Source organism: Salmo salar, chromosome ssa29, assembly GCF_905237065.1.
Source record: "Salmo salar chromosome ssa29, Ssal_v3.1, whole genome shotgun sequence".
Classification (NCBI taxonomy): domain Eukaryota; kingdom Metazoa; phylum Chordata; class Actinopteri; order Salmoniformes; family Salmonidae; genus Salmo; species Salmo salar.
In genome coordinates this window covers 29,813,372-29,826,236 of record NC_059470.1, presented here as the reverse complement: position 1 = coordinate 29,826,236, position 12,865 = coordinate 29,813,372, and the positions used below count along the sequence as shown (strand labels likewise).

At 44.8% G+C, this 12,865-nt stretch overlaps 1 protein-coding gene across 6 annotated transcripts in view; it reads left to right on the top strand.

Moving 5' to 3' along the window:
* Positions 1–729: 729 nt before the first annotated feature.
* LOC106590546 (zinc finger homeobox protein 4) overlaps positions 730–12,865 on the top strand; it is a 180,579-nt gene continuing 168,443 nt past the window's right edge. For 2 of the 6 annotated variants that reach the window (XM_045710975.1, XM_045710974.1), the window contains exon 1: positions 4,299–4,841. The gene's annotated coding sequence lies outside the window, so the exon portion shown is untranslated. Of the gene's footprint in view, positions 1,033–4,296; positions 4,842–5,411; positions 6,174–12,865 lie in introns of those variants that run through there. The other 4 variants (XM_014181654.2, XM_045710976.1, XM_014181653.2 and 1 more) reach the window with 4 other exon arrangements.

Below are 12,865 nucleotides of genomic sequence, written 5' to 3'. Positions count from 1 at the left end.
CAGTTTATGCAATAAACGAGCGTGTTGGGTTGCTGTTTTCTTATCTCCTGGTAACAATGCAACCAGTGAATAGATTGCCCCTGATTTGATTCACCATTTTTGATTAATGCCTGGTGAGAGGCCGTCGAGAAACGGCTGATTAATGTGATGTGATGTGATGCTGAAATGTGATATTGGCTGGAATTGCTCTAGTTGACCCTTTAAATGTAGCCGTAATCCGTGTGATCGCTTTGATTACGTACTATAGTCTAATTGTTGTCTTCAAGGCTTGCCCTATCATCTCCCATCTGGAAGTACTCTGACATATAGCCACAGAGTAGTCACCCCGCTATAGAACATTAATGTAAGCTTCGTTTTAAACCCTGTAGCTGTCTTTCCCTCTTTTCTCTTTTTCATCTCCTTTTTCCTCTCTGAAGAGAGCAGAAGAGTGGGCTGATATCGGCCTCATGTTGCCTATAGATTTTCGTTTATATAATCGATTGAAATGTCCCAGTACATTGATTTTTGACTCAGTGTTTTACAAACAAGCGTTTATCGGTCTCGATTTTATGTTAGGAATGATTCCAGCGTGACACGAGCCACAGATGAGACGGGAGTTATTGGCAAGTGATCTAAATACAAACAAGTAAACATATTTTGTTTTGCTTGTGAAATATCAAAATTGACCGGGACAGATAAAACAAGAGAGAGGGGACAGATAATAGACACAAAAGCATTGTCCTCCTCTCCTGCCGATGAAATACTGAAAAAACACAAAGCGGTTCCTTCCTCTGAAATTCTCCTTGAATTATATACCTTCACATTGCGGAATATTAAATTAAAGTTGGATAAGTCCATGTAGAGGGGAGGCTGCGTCCAATACGGACTCATTTCCCCTATTCTGTAGCGGCAACACTTCGCTCCCCTCTTTTCAATGACAATGTGCCAAAAATCTAGGCATTTTCAAAACAGATTCCATACGCTATAAGCGGATTGCTACTGAGCGTACGAGTAAGAGACAGAAAAGAGAAACGGAATGCTATTTTACCAAAGGTATAGTTTTTATTTCTCTTTTGTTGCTGCATGGGTATATGCTTTTGGGAATTTAAAGGAAGGAATATTCAAAGTTATAAACTGATTGTGTGCTTATGTATTCGAGTTGTCTGGTTTAAGGTCCATGCCATTAAAACGTCGAGAAGTTTTAGGTTGGGTTAATGTGGGGGAAAAGTTCATTTGTATCGGACATTATTCGGTGTTTGAATGGGAGGAGAAGAAATTTTAGATTTCTCTGTGGAGTTATGTCTGTACGTAATGTGTAACGCAAAGTATGGGAATATTATTTGCTTCTCCCGGCAAACGTATTTTGCAAGTGAAACTATATGAACAAGTTGTATATAATTTAGAGGAATTAATTAGTTAGTATCGCAAGGTTTTGTTTTATTCAAATTCACTGTGCACTGCCACGCAATATTCTAATGTGGAATTGACATGAATTTTGATATGTGATTAAATTCTGACCAGTTTGATGCACTTGATTTGACCATAAATTCCATTATTTTGGGGCTATATTTGTCCATTGATATTTATGGATTTTGATAAAGGAAAACTATTTTTTATTTAACATTACCTCCTTGAGTCCTTGTGTGTTTCCGTCGCTTACACACGCTGCACGTGTGCTGTTGCTTCTCTGCGTGTTGTGACTTGTGTTGGGGATATTCTGGTTATGGGTCTGTGTGTAGCCTAAGGGAGATGTATGATGGGTATAGAGGGTTTGCCAGTGGGGCTGTGTGTTTTGAGGAAAGGGTCAAACTTCCCCAGTCGTGACCTAACGGACCCCAGAGGGCGCCGGTGCTTTGGACTAAAAGCATCAGATTTGAAACAAGGGAGAACCCCTAACCTCCCAGTCCTTATGGCAGGAGTCAGACCGCTACCGAGGGCTGAACATGCCTCAAAGCAATGGCAAACAATGGTCCAGGGAGAAAGCGTCAAGAATGTGATCCTATATTATTGTATTATTATTGTAATAACAATTCACAAAAAGCAATAGTAGTTATATTTTTATTCGTATTCGTTTGAAAATTAAACACTTGCAAATGGTCGTTCTGATATAAGCTCAAGTGGCAACGTACGGTCCTTTTTTATCGTTTTATTTCACCCTTCAGTCTAACCTGGGGACACACACACACACACACACACACTCTCTGAGTTTACAGATAATCTGTAATTAATTGGGGATTCTGAGATATGGAAATGGGGCGAAATGTTAGTTAACTTGGTCTTTTGTCAAGCAGCCTCCGGAGAAAGAGCATCGTCTGCTGGAACAGCGAGAGGGAGGCGACCGGGGGATTTACAAATGCATAAGGTTAAGATAAGGGGTACCAGGCCCTTAAATCCGCCTTACTTTCTTCTTTCACCGTGAAAACAAAAGAAAAGACAAGTGGATGTCTGCAATATATGGACAAGTCCCTCACAGTCGCCTGCTACGAGTGTATTAGTCTGCGTCTTCGCAAGAAAATAAGTGACCACTTAAAAATAAAATCAATCAATAGTTAAACATTCAGAACAACCTTTAGTCCATCGCACCAGGTTTGTTATTATAGCCTTAAGATTCTGCGAGACCAGAAAAGCTGTCCATTGCCTCATTGCCTCTTGCTCCATGCTGGTTTTCCAACCAGGCAGCGGCTTGTCTGGCTTCTCCTGTCCGCTGAGTGAGTCGCCTCTCCGGGAAGAGCAGTTTGGAATCCCTGGAGGACTCTAAAAAGCCACAGCCTCAGATTTCCGAAAAGTGACGCCTCGGCTGACTACATTTAACACAGGTCACAGCCCTAGTAGTCCGGGAAACAGCAGCCCTGGGTCGAGCTTGGTTCGGGCTGGGTCGGTGGAGGTCTGGTTCAGTTGTAGGCTACTGCAGTAGGATGTATTGGCTGCCAGCAGCCTTATCATAGGATCCCAAAACCCAGCTCAGTCAATTCACCCCCTTCGATTTTTTTCATGAAGGAGAAGCGATCTCCTGCTTCCCTACACGATGAAGACCATGTTAAGGTCTTTCTCCCGATAGCGACTGGAGAGAGAGAGATCAAGTTAAGTTAAAAGGGTCAAGGTGGAAGGAGCATAGTTAAACGGACTAATGCAATGAATAGGCCTATTATACATGTATTGTTTTGAATGGTGTGTTGGATTCAATGGGTCTTACATTGCCTGAGGTGTTATGCATGGATCTATAAAGCCCAGTCATCCTATGTGGGTGGCTTTGATGCTCATGTATTTGTATTTTTTTTTCTTCTTCTAAGGTGATGCTTGTGTAGGCTATAGGCTACTTTCTATTAATCACGAGATAAATGTTTACCATCGTATCGTCACAACAACAAAAACACATTATAAACATGTTGTTATTTTAACCTATATCTTCTAATGACTGGTTCGTTTCTTATAATGTAGCTTATTCATTAGGCTTATCTTCTAGTACGTCATATAAATGTTGCTATGTTCTTGACATCCATAGACGCGTAGACCAAACTATGCTCTTCAATGCTCTACAACAAGTCAAATCCATGCTACAATATTTAACCTTTTAAATACTCTTAAAACATGATGAAGGAAGAACGTAATGTAGGCCTTATAATTTAGACTTTATTAATTGACTTTGCATGAAGTTATGATATTGAGATTTATTTGATATGTAAATAAATATCATACATACCCACCTTTTGGATAAGGCCGGCGTGTTCCCCCGCTGTATAGGCCTAAACGCCTGCTCTCTTCAGCTTTTCGTAGCCAGACATATGCTTTTTTTGTTCTGTCATAGTTTTACAACTATGTAATAAACATATCGATATTGTGTTCAATATTGACAACATGTCCTTGTTTACATACGGTATTCAATCGGTTTACACATTTACAACACATTTAAACACGTTCAATTAGTCTCTATCTGAAACACGGTTCTATGTAAGCCTCTTCATTCTGTGCATCTCTCAAGATTCCACATATTTAAATCCAGTACATCAAATATTATCCTATATATTTAATACAATCAGGATATCAAAATAAGCAAACGCATCAATACATTTGGAATATATACTGACATTCTGAACAGCTTTAACATAATTCTATATTTTATATGTGCCTTGCACAGGGTGGAATATCCGCCTATAGTTTTTCCTCATCTGCGGACCTTTATATAAAAAAAGGATGAATTATCTCTAATTCTATACCCTATTTGGTTAACAGGAAATGGCTATTTGTTGTTGTGTATGTCTTTGGACTGACCGGTAAAACCGTAAAACATTTCCCCCGTTAAGATCACTTTGGTCTATCTGACGCGTTCCGTTCTACGGCCTTTGCTCTGGACAGGGGCTCGGTGCGTCATTTGCAATGTGGAGACTGTTGATCAGCTCGCTAATTACACCTCTCTCTCTCTGTTTCTCTCTCTCTTCCTCTCTCTCCCACCCTCTCTCATTCGCCCTTTCTCTTCCATTCCCAGAGTGCATATCGGGAATAGACACACAAAGACATGCGCACTCAACTTAATCAGCCATTTTTTTAAACAGGGCTAAAACGATAATAATTAGCAGAATAAAGACATATCGGATTTTCATTTCCTTTCCGCCGTTTCTCGACCCCTCCACAACCGAAACTGAGAGGCTGCAGTCGAGACATCTTTCACCGATCGGACCCAAAGGATAGCTTTCATACCGCTTGCCATTTTGTATGTTTATTTTTTTTCAATAAAGTTGGGAGGATTATACATTTTTTTCCCCTTTTTTCATTTTTGTGTTATCATATTTCGCAACCATTGGATGTGACTTTGTTTTCAAACCAAAAACAGGAGACGAAAGGGAACGGACTGCGGGGGGTAGAAAGTAAGTTTTTTGTATAACTTTTATTGAGTAGTGGGTGTTCAATTCAGGTCAAATGTTGAATATCTTTTTAAGTGGATCCGTCAGAATCTTTGACATAGCGTTCAGCGTATAACAGCTGTTTTCATGCGGTATGTTTTCGGCAATAGCCCAGCCTAGCTTTGCCTTGGAAAACATCGCATATTGAGGTGTTTGTTGAAGTCCTGCTTTGGTTTTACTAGCAGAGAATTGTCACGGGCCAGTCGAAAGCCTTTACGTGAGTGTCATTGCTGCCTCGGCCAAATCTGCTCTCAAAGTTTGCTAAGGTTTGTCTGATTCCGATCGTATGTCATACGATCTGTGAAATACAACGTAAAACAAATCGTTACATGATATGACGTATTTCCCCGGTGTGGCTTGGTTAATTACGGCGCTAGACTAGACGTAACAAGGTCCGATCTCTGGTGGTCTAGGATATGTGAATGTTTTATCCCTGTTGTTTCCACCCGGTCAAAGAGTTCTGCCTGGTTTCAGTGCTGGACCACTTGTAAAAGCTGGACCTGACGGTTCGGCATTTAGGCTACAATGTATCCATTCATATATTTTCTTATGTCGCTATCTTCCTCACGTTATTGTTACGTTTAACACCGTATAAATTCTAAAGCGACGTGTAGAGCAACACGATTTACACCGTCACGCTTATATATTGTTTAGATAGATGCATGTACTGTCTTTTTAGATTATACTATTGAGATTCAATGTGTATTCAATGTATAATGGTCCTACAAATCCCAATTACCTGCTGCGTGTAAAGGAGTAGCCATGTACCGAGGCGTGGGTGGCTGTGTCGCCGGTGGAGGATACCAGTCGTTGGGCTACTGATAGCACGCAGGTCCCCTGGATCCAGAAACTCACGGTTCTTAAATCTTTTTGATAAAATATTAAAAACCGGCATTGGGGAAAAAAAGAGCATAAGAGGCCCAAACTCTTCATTATGTGTTCTGTATTTTCTTTACTCCTGTCCTATTGCCGTAACGTAAGATTCATGTTCTCCCCATTCATTCGCTTTGGTGGGTTCATATTTTTTCTCCATATAATGAATTGTCCTTCCATTGCCAGTGATGAGGTTTTAGCCCAGGCTTCGGTGGTGACTTGTCTATGCATGCTGATTGTTTAGTGTAACTTGGGGTACAGAGGAGAGGTGAGGAGAGGGGCTGTGGTAGGTTTTTTGCCTGATGGCTGGTTTGAGGTAGAGTCTTGGCTGGGATTGGGACACGACAGTGACAGGGACATCGATCGCTTGCATTAAGAGAGAAAAAAACCCCACCGGGACACGAGAGGCAGCTTCAAACTCCGGTATGTAGGTTGTGTGTGTGTGTTTGCGCTCTCCGCTCGCTCTTTCTAGGGGACATCAGCAGCTTGATGATTTCTACTGGATTTCAACTACGGCTTTCTCTTCTTCGGCGTATTAGGACGATTTTTACATTTCTTTGTTTTTGCTTTGATTTAAGGGGAAATCATTTGAGCTATTTTCGGGTATTTGTAGTTCTTTAGCTAGATAAATAACTTTTGAAACAAATGCAACCACCGTTTATATTTTATGGATATACGATCTTTTTAAATTAAGGACTGTTGGACTAAAGCAAAAATGAAGATTGCAGAAATAATTTTTACCATTGTACAATTTTGGATACAATTATTTTGATAAATATTTGTATTAAAGTATTATTATTATTATTATTATTATTATTATTATGCTGCAATAGTGGTTTGGAACTATGACTTGCATATTTTAAGGATATTTCCAACGAATTACATTTGTTAATTTTTGTGCATTAATGAGTCTGAGAATTAAACTTGATATAGCCTATTTGACACCTTTAAACATTTATCTGAATAGTGGTGATTTGGGAGCAATGGGTTCAATGCTATGTAGTAAAATTCATGTTTGCTACAAATGGTGTATTACTAATAAGCTACGCAACACTCCATTTAACGATGTTAAAAACCCCAAAAAAGGAAATGATGAGAAAAGATGGAAAAATGTAATTGCAGTGAGTTTCGTCAGTATTTTTCTCACAGAACATGGCTGCGTCGTTTCTCGCTCTCAGTCCTGTTCTTAAGGCAATGCTACTGGACCTTCAGTTTGTCTGACGACTCCGCGTTGGTTTTGTTTTACTGTGATGATGAATATTCTTATTATTACAGCAATATTATTACTGTGTGCGCTCGCACGCACGCACGCGCCTGCGATATAAAGCACATTAGCCTGGGTTTAAAGCAAGCCTCGATAGGGGATTGAGGATGTGTTTGACCTATACTGCCAGTCTTGGAGGACAATTGAAAATGAAGAGTAAAAGCTGTAATTGGTTATTATCAAAAACAATGCAAGGCGTTTCAGTACATCAATGTACTTACAACAGGAGAAGGTAAAGGCGGCAGAGACAGAATAACAGAATATATATAAAAGCGCTTCTACATCTGCATTGCTTGCTGTTTGGGGTTTTAGGCTGGGTTTCTGTGTAGCACTTTGTGACATCGGCTGATGTAAAAAGGGCTGTATTAATACATTTTATTGAAATTTGATTGTATAATAACACGTGTATTGGTGTGTATAAAACACATCGAGCCAATGGCCACAGGAATGAACACAAAACAAGAGACAGCCCCATGGTTCTTCTGTGTAAAGGCTTATAGTTTAACTGCATTTAAAACTCACAACATCGTGTATTAGTGCTTCTTATACGATTCAACATCTTCCACAGCTGAAAGCACGTTTCATCATTACAACCTTAATCAAGGTGCTACTAGAGAGAAAGGCAATAGGGGGAAGAAGAAGGGATAGGAGAAGAGAAGCAGAGGGGCAAGGAGAGAGAAAGAAGGAGAGAGATAGAGGGGCAGGGAGAGAGATAGAGGGAGAGGGGCAGGGAGAGCGATGGAGGGAGAGGGGCAGGGAGAAAGTGAGGAAGAGAGGGAGAGTGGCAGGGAGAGAGCGAGGAAGAGAGGGAGAGCGGCAGGGAGAGAGTGAGGAAGAGAGGGAGAGCGGCAGGGAGAGAGTGAGGAAGAGAGGGAGAGTGGCAGGGAGAGAGTGAGGAAGAGAGGGAGAGTGGCAGGGAGAGAGCGAGGAAGAGAGGGAGAGCGGCAGGGAGAGAGTGAGGAAGAGAGCGAGAGTGGCAGGGAGAGAGATAGAGAGGGAGAGCGACAGGGAGAAACTGAGGGAGAGTGGCAGGGAGAGAGTGAGGAAGAGAGGGAGAGCGGCAGGGAGAGAGCGAGGAAGAGAGCGAGAGTGGCAGGGAGAGAGCGAGGAAGAGAGGGAGAGCGGCAGGGAGAGAGCGAGGAAGAGAGCGAGAGCGGCAGGGAGAGAGTGAGGAAGAGAGGGAGAGTGGCAGGGAGAGAGATAGAGAGGGAGAGCGACAGGGAGAAACTGAGGGAGAGTGGCAGGGAGAGAGTGAGGAAGAGAGGGAGAGTGGCAGGGAGAGAGTGAGGAAGAGAGGGAGAGTGGCAGGGAGAGAGTGAGGAAGAGAGGGAGAGTGGCAGGGAGAGAGTGAGGAAGAGAGGGAGAGTGGCAGGGAGAGAGCGAGGAAGAGAGGGAGAGCGGCAGGGAGAGAGTGAGGAAGAGAGGGAGAGTGGCAGGGAGAGAGTGAGGAAGAGAGGGAGAGTGGCAGGGAGAGAGTGAGGAAGAGAGGGAGAGTGGCAGGGAGAGAGCGAGGAAGAGAGGGAGAGCGGCAGGGAGAGAGTGAGGAAGAGAGGGAGAGTGGCAGGGAGAGAGTGAGGAAGAGAGTGAGAGCGGCAGGGAGAGAGTGAGGAAGAGAGGGAGAGCGGCAGGGAGAGAGTGAGGAAGAGAGGGAGAGTGGCAGGGAGAGAGTGAGGAAGAGAGGGAGAGTGGCAGGGAGAGAGCGAGGAAGAGAGGGAGAGCGGCAGGGAGAGAGTGAGGAAGAGAGGGAGAGTGGCAGGGAGAGAGTGAGGAAGAGAGGGAGAGTGGCAGGGAGAGAGTGAGGAAGAGAGGGAGAGTGGCAGGGAGAGAGCGAGGAAGAGAGGGAGAGCGGCAGGGAGAGAGTGAGGAAGAGAGGGAGAGTGGCAGGGAGAGAGTGAGGAAGAGAGTGAGAGCGGCAGGGAGAGAGTGAGGAAGAGAGGGAGAGCGGCAGGGAGAGAGCGAGGAAGAGAGCGAGAGCGGCAGGGAGAGAGCGAGGAAGAGAGGGAGAGCGCCAGGGAGAGAGCGAGGAAGAGAGCGAGAGCGGCAGGGAGAGAGTGAGGAAGAGAGGGAGAGTGGCAGGGAGAGAGTGAGGAAGAGAGTGAGAGCGGCAGGGAGAGAGTGAGGAAGAGAGGGAGAGCGGCAGGGAGAGAGCGAGGAAGAGAGCGAGAGCGGCAGGGAGAGAGTGAGGAAGAGAGGGAGAGCGGCAGGGAGAGAGTGAGGAAGAGAGTGAGAGCGGCAGGGAGAGAGTGAGGAAGAGAGCGAGAGCGGCAGGGAGAGAGTGAGGAAGAGAGGGAGAGTGGCAGGGAGAGAGTGAGGAAGAGAGTGAGAGCGGCAGGGAGAGAGTGAGGAAGAGAGGGAGAGCGGCAGGGAGAGAGTGAGGAAGAGAGGGAGAGCGGCAGGGAGAGAGCGAGGAAGAGAGCGAGAGCGGCAGGGAGAGAGCGAGGAAGAGAGGGAGAGCGGCAGGGAGAGAGCGAGGAAGAGAGTGAGAGCGGCAGGGAGAGAGCGAGGAAGAGAGGGAGAGCGGCAGGGAGAGAGATAGAGAGGGAGAGCGACAGGGAGAGAGCGAGGAAGAGAGCGAGAGCGGCAGGGAGAGAGTGAGGAAGAGAGGGAGAGCGGCAGGGAGAGAGCGAGGAAGAGAGCGAGAGCGGCAGGGAGAGAGATAGAGGAAGAGAGGGAGAGGGGCACGGAGAAAGATAGAGAGGGAGAGCGGCAGGGAGAAAGATAGAGAGGGAGAGCGGCAGGGAGAAACTGAGGAAGAGAGGGAGAGTGGCAGGGAGAGAGTGAGGAAGAGAGGGTGAGTGGCAGGGAGAGAGCGAGGAAGAGAGGGTGAGGGGCAGGGAGAGAAATAGAGGTGAAACCTCCCTATAACTCTCTCCGGGCAGGCAGGCATATCCAGCAGGAAGATTGTCTCCAGCCTCTCTTCGGGTCGACGATGTGTCATTTCCACCCAGCCTCATCACCCTCTACCTATCTGATATTAATGGGAAAATCAATATTTCAGGGATTAAATTTCCCTCCTTCATTTTTTATGGTTTCTACCTCAATAAGTCTCTTTTCTAATAGATGGAAGTCAGATGATTTAAAATCCTGAGAGAGAGAGAGAGAGAGAGAGAGAGAGAGAGAGAGAGAGAGAGAGAGAATTGCAACAAGCCTATCTTCCTGCATTTTAATGTTAATTTCCTGTAGATCTCTATAGGACGTAGTCAGGAGGACAGTCTCACTGCTTTACCAATCAGACTAAAGGTCGAAATGGGAAAAATATGAGTCTGGTTGAATACATAAGACGGCCTAGTAATCCAAGTAGTAGTTATTACTAAAGAGAAGATCCCTTACACATGCACACACACACTTAGGTTATTTCCAAATCCCAATCATTGAATACCACGGTCGGGTGAACAGAATGACTTTGTACACACCAGACAGTCGAGTAGGATTCTCTTTTTTTTCTTCGTTTTTAACGGAAGGAAATGGATGTATTTTGGAGAAATTGTAAATGTGGTGTTTGATATGTGGTTGGTGTGTGATGAATGGAAGTTAATGAAATGGCCTAGCAGCAGTAGCCTGTGTGATTATACAGGCACAGATGCATTACCATAGTCGTACGCATCTCATTTTCACATGGAATAGACTAGGACTCCTCTGGCCCTGCAGACCTTCATTAAGAGACAGTACAAATGTGGACGCGCACCTTCCTTCCTCTACCATCTGGTGTGTGTCAAACAGCTGGGTGATTTTCATATGTGCTAGGGTTATTGTTCTCAGTTTTTCGTCACATCAGACTGACCTAGATTGAGAGAGGGATAGCTATAGATAGAGGGACAGACTCAGTTGGTAGAGCTTGGGGTTTTGCAACACCAGGGTTGAGGGTTTGATTCCCACGGGAGAAAAGTACGAGAATGTATTCACTGCCTACTGTATGTTGCTCTGGATAAGAGTGTCTACTAAATGACTGAAATGTAAAGAGAGAGAGAGAGAGGGACGATGGGTTTGTAATCGTAGCAGCAGGTACGCTTGGCTTGGATTCACAGCCATTAGGATGTGACAAGCACAACCTCCCACATCCTGTTATTAAAACTAAAACACTCATACCCTGCTTATTCTCTTGTCTTCCTGTGCCTCCCCTCCAGTACTTCATTTCGTTTTTCCCTCTTTCATTTAATTTGGGATGAGGTGTAGGCTAGTGTCGGTCAGTGATCTTTTTAATGGTTTTAATGTTAGGTTAGAGATACACATCGTTGTAATACAGTCCACACTAATTCTCTCCCCATACAGTCACTCAGTTCAAAGGAAACAACCTGGTTCTCTCCCCATACAGTCACTCAGTTTAAAGGAAACAACCTGGTTCTCTCCCCATACAGTCACTCAGTTTAAAGGAAACAACCTGGTTCTCTCCCCATACAGTCACTCAGTTTAAAGGAAACAACCTGGTTCTCTCCCCATACAGTCACTCAGTTTAAAGGAAACAACCTGGTTCTCTCCCCATACAGTCACTCAGTTTAAAGGAAACAACCTGGTTCTCTCCCCATACAGTCACTCAGTTTAAAGGAAAAACCTGGTTCTCTCCCCATACAGTCACTCAGTTTAAAGGAAACAACCTGGTTCTCTCCCCATACAGTCACTCAGTTTAAAGGAAACAACCTGGTTCTCTCCCCATACAGTCACTCAGTTTAAAGGAAACAACCCACGCAGCGATTTGTTTCACTCCGATTTCAATTTCCTTTGACGATCTCAGTTTTTAGAGTCTCTGTTTTTTTTTATGCATAAAACAAATGTGTCAGAATACTGAGGTGTTTTATGCAGTCAGACATAATGAAGAGATGAGGAGAAATGAAGAACATACATTTACCGTTGATACGGTTGTTTGAGAAGCGTGTGTGTGTGTGTGTGTGTGTGTGTGTGTGTGTGTGTATGTGTGTGTGTGTGTGTGTGTGTGTGTGTGTGTGTGTGTGTGTGTGTGTGTGTGTGTGTGTATTTGAGAAGTGTGTGCGCACGCGTGTGTGTGTGTATTTGAGAAGCACATATATGTGTGTGTGTGTGTTTCAGAAGCGTGTGTGTTTCAGAAGCATGTGTGTATTCCTGGTGTGAGAGAGTAGGGTAGCGTCAGTACTGTGGTCCCAGGGCCTAGAAGCCTGTAGCAGGAAAAGCCAAGAACTCAGGAGCAGCCAAGCTTAATATCTTAAAGAAGGGGGCATTCTGTGACTGTTCTGGAGCAGTACCGCTGAGCGAGAGAGAGAGAGAGATGGAGAGAGAGAGAGATGGAGAGAGAGAGATGAGAGAGCGAGACGGAGAGAGAGATGGAGAGAGAGACGGATAGGGAGAGACAGAGAGAGAGAGAGAGAGATGGAGAGAGAGAGGTAAAAGACTTGGAACAGGTTCAAGCCTCTTGTAGCTCCTGGGGGCGGCTGCTTGTGAATATGCACACGTTTAGTGTAATTAGCAGCTAACTATATGAGCATATGCAGATGATCATATGGAAGGGGGCTTGTACTGCCGGAGGGGTGTGTGTGAGGGGGGGATCAGCTCCATTGTACTGCCGTGGAACGGGCCAGTAATAATGGGTCTGGAGGGGTGTGTGGGGGGGGGGGGGATCATCTCCATTGTACTGCCGTGGAACGGGCCAGTAATAATGGGTCTGGAGGGGTGTGTGTGAGGGGGGGATCAGCTCCATTGTACTGCCGTGGAACGGGCCAGTAATAATGGGTCTGGAGGCAGTTGGTCCACTCCGCCGTGGATACGCATAACAGCCAATCTGATTTATGCCTGGAAGCTGTGTGGCGATGTGACCAAATTTCATTAGTAGCCAGTGAAACTTGGTTAATTGTGCTGACTAATGTCTAATGTCCCCTGGTTGGTC